This window comes from Ursus americanus, chromosome 17, assembly GCF_024610735.1.
Source record: "Ursus americanus isolate L20-20 chromosome 17, mUrsAme1.1.p, whole genome shotgun sequence".
Lineage (NCBI taxonomy): Eukaryota > Metazoa > Chordata > Mammalia > Carnivora > Ursidae > Ursus > Ursus americanus.
Genome location: NC_142143.1, coordinates 9,364,868 through 9,371,484, shown reverse-complemented (window position 1 = coordinate 9,371,484; position 6,617 = coordinate 9,364,868).

The following is a 6,617-nucleotide window of genomic DNA, read 5'->3' as shown; positions in this document are numbered from 1 at the left end:
CCCTGGCTGCCTGCACCGAGAACCGCTGGGCTGATCACCCTCCCGGGCTGTCTAGTCACATCCTGAGAGTGGAAACCGTAGCACCGTGGCCCCTCCTTCTCGGGCGGGCATTCCCTGTTCCTGGACAGAGGGGAGGGTGTCCTCCCCGTACCTGCACTGAGCCGTCTTCCCATGTCTTCCATCCCCTAGACCCGGTGCCCTCTAGCCCTGACCCTGTCCCCTGGGGGCCAAGGTGGTCTCTGGGCCATCCTACCTGCTGCCCATACTTCCCAGGTCCCAGCCCGTGCACACAACAGACCACACATAGCTCGCAGTCTCCAGCCCCCCTGAGCGGGAGCCCCCATCCCTGCCTGGACCGGGGCTGCAGAGGCCAGGCCTGCCCCTGAGGATTTGGTCCCAGCTCTCGCCTTCCAGGGGGGAGGATGCCGCCCTGATGCAGGCCTGGCTCTCCTCCAGGACCTCCAAAGTCCCTCCCTATTGAGTCCAGAAAACAAAAACAAAACAAAAAGGCGTGATTTGATGATGTTTCTTCCAGCAACTACCCCTTGGGGAGTGTCAACATTGTCTGCTTTCCTGCCCTGGGGAGTGTGCTCTGGGTGTGTCTGGGAACCCCGAGGAAGGTCCTTTTTTTAGTCACTCTGTGTGTGTGCGTGCGTGCGTGTGTGTGTGTGTGTGTCTATCTTTTGATTCGGGGCAGCTGCCCGGGCACAGCTGTGTGCCAGGTCCCACATGTGTTTGTGTATATGGGATGCCTGAGTTCCCGGGGCAGCCTGGTGAAACCACGAGCTGAAAGCAAGCATAAGCCTCTGGTCACAGAACCAGGAAGCAGTGCCACCCGCCCTGGGCGCTGACTCAGAAATTAAGCCGCAGCTTTGAGCCCTCTGTGGCCCCTGCCCTGAGGTCTGTCTCAGTTCTGAGCACCAGCTCCAGGACGGCATTCCCCTTCTCTGTGGCTCTTGTTGGCTGTTCCTCTCCCCCCTCCCTCCTCTCTGGTCACAGTCCTGGACGCCCCATCCTTTCCCCTGCTCCTTCCCCAGGAACTGGCCCCATCCTGCATCTCAGGGGTGACCACTCTGCTGAGGCCACTGCTCACCCTGCCTCCCCCACGTGGGGCTGCTAGGGTATGAGCCAGAATGTCCGGAGGACTGGGGGGTGCACTGTGCGTTGAGTGATTTATTAAACAAGGATAGCCCCTCTATTTTTTTTTATTAATAACATCATCATTTATTGAGGAATAATGATCTCAGACATAGTCTAAAGCATTTGACATTTGCTTTGTCATTTAACTGCCACAACAGCCCCCATGGTCCTTCATTGCCACTGTCCGTGTGTTTAGGGGGAGAAACCCAGGGCCCCTGAGTATGGAGAAGCCTGGGCTCAGAGTGAAGTCCAGGACTTTCTGACTGTAAATCGTCCCTACAGAGACTCCACGGGGGGAGCTGCTCCGAAACCGGGGATGCAGGACGAGCACATGGGGGCCGAGGGAGGGAGTGTCCACCCCCCACCCCGGAGACTTGGGGGGAGGCGTCGGGATAGGGCTGCAGGTAAGGAGCCTCAGCAGAGAGGTGAGTGGTGTGGCCAGAGCAGGACCAGAGCCAGAAAGAAGGGTCTGGAGAGAGAGGAGGGTAAGGGGTTTGGTTGGGGACACTCAGAAGAAGGGGCCAGCGAGTAGGAGGGCTCAGAGAGGGGGAGGACAAACGCGGTCTTCGAATGAAACACCCTAGGAACTGTAAATGAGTGGGTCTGTCCCGGACCACACTCACACTGGGTGACCACACTTCCCAGGCACAGGCCAGGGTGTTAGGTTGGCCCTGCCCTCTTTGGCCCTAGGATGAGAGCCGGTGCCTGGAGGTGGGCAGCCCTCTGGTCGCAGAGGAGAATAGCAGAAGACGATCACGAAGAGCTGAGCTGGGGGGGTCGGGGCCCCGAATTCTGACAGCATCCCTGACTTTATAAAATGGAATTTTCTTTTTTTTTTTTTTTTTTAAGATTTTTATTTATTTACTTGACAGAGATAGAGATAGCCAGCGAGAGAGGGAACACAAGCAGGGGGAGTGGGAGAGGAAGAAGCAGGCTCATAGCAGAGGAGCCTGATGTGGGGCTCGATCCCACAACGCCGGGATCACGCCCTGAGCAGAAGGCAGACGCTTAACCGCTGTGCCACCCAGGCACCCCTATAAAATGGAATTTTCTATGCGACAGAGAACACCCAGGAGCCCGGGAGAGAACTCTCGCTCAGCGCAGAGTGAAGGCCCAGACACTCTGTTACATTTTGGTGATTTCCCTCTTCTTCTGAGAGCCCAGGATGGAGGCCAAACCCCTGCTTGCCAACAAGAACCCTCCCATCCCCCCCGAAGTCTACACACGCGCACACACACACACACACACACACCCCCGGGGCACAACTGTAGGCACAGAAAAGGGAGGGGGGATAGATCCAGGAGCTCACAGACTCAGGGCCTAGGTCTCCATCCCCAGGAGGAGGGGCTGTCAGAGAACGGAGCCAAGGCCTCGCTGGCCCAGACAGGTGATAGCCACAGCTTTCGGAGTAACCGCAGTTTGTCAGAGCCTGAAACAGAGACAGGCCCCAGACGCTTTCCTCAGAGAACTCAGAAGTGGGCATGGGAGGGCCCCACAAGGTTCCGTTTGCCTTGGGGGTGGGAGAGACTGGGTGTGTTGGATGCGGCCACAGCCTTTTCCTGCGTGAATGTCTGCATCTCTGAAGCAGGTGCACGTTGGTAAAGTGAATAATACCAGTACCGGGAGTCAGTCGTCCCACGTTCTGCTGTGCTGCGGGTCCCCAGCACAGAGCAGAGCCAGGACTCCAGCCCAGCCCAGAGGGGGCCCAGAGCAAGCACTGGAAGCCAGGGGCACAAATGGGAGGGTTCTGAGCAGGGAGAATGCGCTGTGGGGAGAAGGGACAGGGACAGCAGCACATGGCTCATACCAGCCTACGTTTTCCTTGCAGGCTGAGGTGCAGCTGGACATCAGGCCTCTGTCTCCGGCCCGTGAGCCTTGCGGGTGCGTCACGTTAGATGACTTCCTCCTCTGGATATCCCTGGGACCTCAGGACACACAATTATGACAAACCCTGGTGTCCCATATCCCTGTGCCTGAGCACCCAGGCCCAGGCACCCCAGGACGCACACAGCTCCTCCTACAAGCACCGACGTGACAAAAAGGAACCACCCGGGGATTACTGGACACACCCAAGTGCCTCTCCGGGTCGGACCGAAGACAGGATGTTAAAACTTCGCAAGAGGTAGTTGTTGGAAGAAACGCATCATCAAGTCACGCCTTTTTGTCTTGTTTTTGTTTTCTGGACTCAGACGGCAAGTCACCAAAAAATCCACAATGCAGTCACTCAGGGCAAACGGGGCAACCCAGGTAGAAGACAGAGGTCTGACACGGGGAAAAAGGTCCCCATAGCCAGTGTTTTCAGAGGGTACGTTCCAGGAAGCCCTGACCCCCATCTCCCCAGGGTCCAACTCCCCAGGGTCCCATCTTCCCAGGACCCCATCTCCCCAGGACCCCGGTCCCAGAGCTTGGCCCATGACCCAGGGACCACCAGGAGGTGCTGGGAAGGGGCCATGACACGGCCTGGGAAGACTGCTCCATCTTGGGCTGGGCACGGGCCCCCTGTCCTGGCCTCTGGCTCTAGGGAGGGGAGGCCACCCACAGGGGGCAGCGCTGGGGCCTCATCCAGAGCAGCCCAGCCTGGAGTCCAGACACTAATGGGACCTTCCACTCCCTGAGCCCCAGAGAGACTCAGGCTGAGCCCACGTGTGTGCGCCCTCCCCGGGGTCCTCTAGCTTCAGTCTGTGTCTCTGACCCCAGTCTGGACCCCCCGCCCCCCGCCCGGGGCAGCCCGCCCTGTTCCCAGTTTTCCTGACAGGGGAACGGGATCAGTCCTGGCATGGGCTGCCCCTGCCTGGAGTTTGGGGTAAGGGGGCACACATTCGCTCTCAAGAGGGACCCAGGCCCTCCTTTCCCTTCTGGGACCGTCACACGCTTTGAGGGAGAATTCTAGCGGGACTCCCCTAGGGATCTTTTCACATGTTCATTCAGTGTTCCAGAGGCAGATGTGGGGGACAGGGCTGTCATTCCCCATAGAACAGGATTGCACTCTTCTTGCTTCTAGCCTCGGAGACTGAGGGAAGCTGCCTGTGTGTTTTGAGGTCATGGCCAGTCTGTGGTGTGGAGTGCTCCTCCTGGACCCAGAGTTCACCACCAGGCTCTACTGTGGCCTTTACCAAAGCGTGTCCTCCCTGGCCTCGGCGACACCGGGCCAGAGAACACAGTAGTCCCTGGGCCTCTGCTACACCAGGGAGTCAGGCTCCGGGGAGAGGGGAGGATGTGGGGGAGGATGCCGGGGCGGGGGTCCTTCGGGAAGGACAAGGGGCACGAGAACAGAGGGGAGGCCCACCCACGGCCCAGGCGCTGTCTCCTCGTGCTCCTGCCCTTCGTAGCCCAGACTCAGACAGGTGGCTCAAGACATAAGGTTCAGGGGAAGGGCAAAGCCCTGTTACCCACGATGTACCCTCTGGTCTTCCCAAGACAAGGAACCCCTTGCCACCTGCAAAACTGACCTACGGACTTGGAGACACCCTGGGCCAGTCTGGCCTGTGTTTCAGTGGGCAGCTGGGGGCAGCCAGTGCAAGGGAGATCAGGCCAGGCTGGGGCCAGGGGAGCCAGGAAGGAGGGGGTGCCGGGAACATTCCAGAACTGGAGACCTCAGAGCTGCTGGCAGAGGAGCTAGACTGGCAGGGAGACTGTCCCCGGGGAGGCAGGAGGAAAGTGTCCTCCCTGCCATGTAGCCCCCGTTGGTCTCCCCACAAAATGCTACAGGACCATTGAAGGGGCACCTTTGCTCAGCAGAGCCAGTGATGCAGGCTGAGCCCAGAGAGACACGGGTGCTCTGGCTGCAGCAGCTCCCTGGGACGGCAGGGGCCGATGTGGGGGGGGGGGCTCCCCCTCAGAAGTCCTCCCGGGGCCAGGGGCTTGTGCCCAGGACCCCACACTCCTGGAGCCCCCTCTGCCCCCAGCACGGGACTGGGTGCACGGGGGTCCCTCCACGGAAACCTACGGTGTGGGGGGACCAGCAGCGCTCCCTCGAGCAGGGTGAGTGACCAGAGGGACTTTGGAGGTCCTGGAGGAGAGCCAGGCCTGCATCAGGGCGGCATCCTCCCCCCTGGAAGGCGAGAGCTGGGACCAAATCCTCAGGGGCAGGCCTGGCCTCTGCAGCCCCGGTCCAGGCAGGGATGGGGGCTCCCGCTCAGGGGGGCTGGAGATTGCGAGCTATGTGTGGTCTGTTGTGTGCACGGGCTGGGACCTAGGAACTATGGGCAGCAGGCAGGATGGCCCAGAGACCACCTGGGCCCCCAGGGGACGGGGTCAGGGCTAGAGGGCACCGGGTCTAGGGGATGGAAGACATGGGAAGACGGCTCAGTGCAGGTATGGGGAGGACACCCTCCCCTCTGTCCAGGAACAGGGAATGCCCGCCCGAGAAGGAGGGGCCACGGTGCTACGGTTTTCACTCTCAGGATGTGACTAGACAGCCCGGGAGGGTGATCAGCCCAGCGGTTCTCAGTGCAGGCAGCCAGGGTGTGACTCAGGCCCCGGTTGGCCCAGCTAGTCCCGGGACAGACACATCCCTCAGGGAGGGGACACTGGGCCAGGACTGGGGGTTCTAAGGGAAGCCAGAATGGGGGAGTGAGTGGGACAGAGGGGCAGCCCTGAGGGGACAAATGGCCAGCTAGGGCTCAGGGACCTGCCTGGGGCTGGAATACGAATCCCCCCTCATTCCTTGAGGCCTGGGGGTGAACAGAAAGGGCTCAGGTGGCCGCCCAGTGGGATGTCTCCATCCCCCCATCCCTGCATCCAACAATGCCTGTAGGGTCCTGGCCAAGTCCCATTCCCTCTGGGAGCCTTTCTTTTCCCCTGCAGGTGATGGGCCAAAGGCTCCACGTCCAGTTTGCAATCACCCGCTGGGCGGTGTGCTCTCAGGGGAGCTCAGTACTTGTTTGTCCTCCTCCCTTGGCAGATGCAGGGATGAAGGCCCTGCTGCGACTTCTCAGACCAGACGCTCCCGCCCTCCACAACCCCTGTCATGTGCGGGTGCCCAGGTGTCTCACCCAGCTGGCCCCGGGGAGCCTGGGCCACCCCCTCCACCCCCCACCCCCGCCGTGCTGGCTGCGGACCGGGACTCAGGGTGGGGCTGCCCAGGAGCCTGCCCTCCAGGGGCCCTGTGTCCTGGGCCAGGACCTTCCTCCAGGGGGGACGCCTGTCCTCTCACTTCCTGCCTTGCTGGTCCCTGCTGCCCAGAGAGCCCGCACCCTCCCCGAACCTCACCTGCCCTCGGTCACTCCTTCAGACTTCCAGGTAGGGCCTTCGTCAGAGCAGGGAAACCAAAACTTAACTTGACCCCAAAGACTTAGGGACATGACAGCTGGCAGAGAAGTTCCTCCTGTGTTGACACCCATGAGGGTGGCATGAGTAGCGTGAGTCTAGCAAGGGGTGTGTCCCCGTAATGCCAGCTCAGCCGCTTCCAGGAGCTCTGATGGCATATAAGGCTCCTGGGTGCTTGGAAAGCACCCCGAGAGGACGGCACAGGCGGG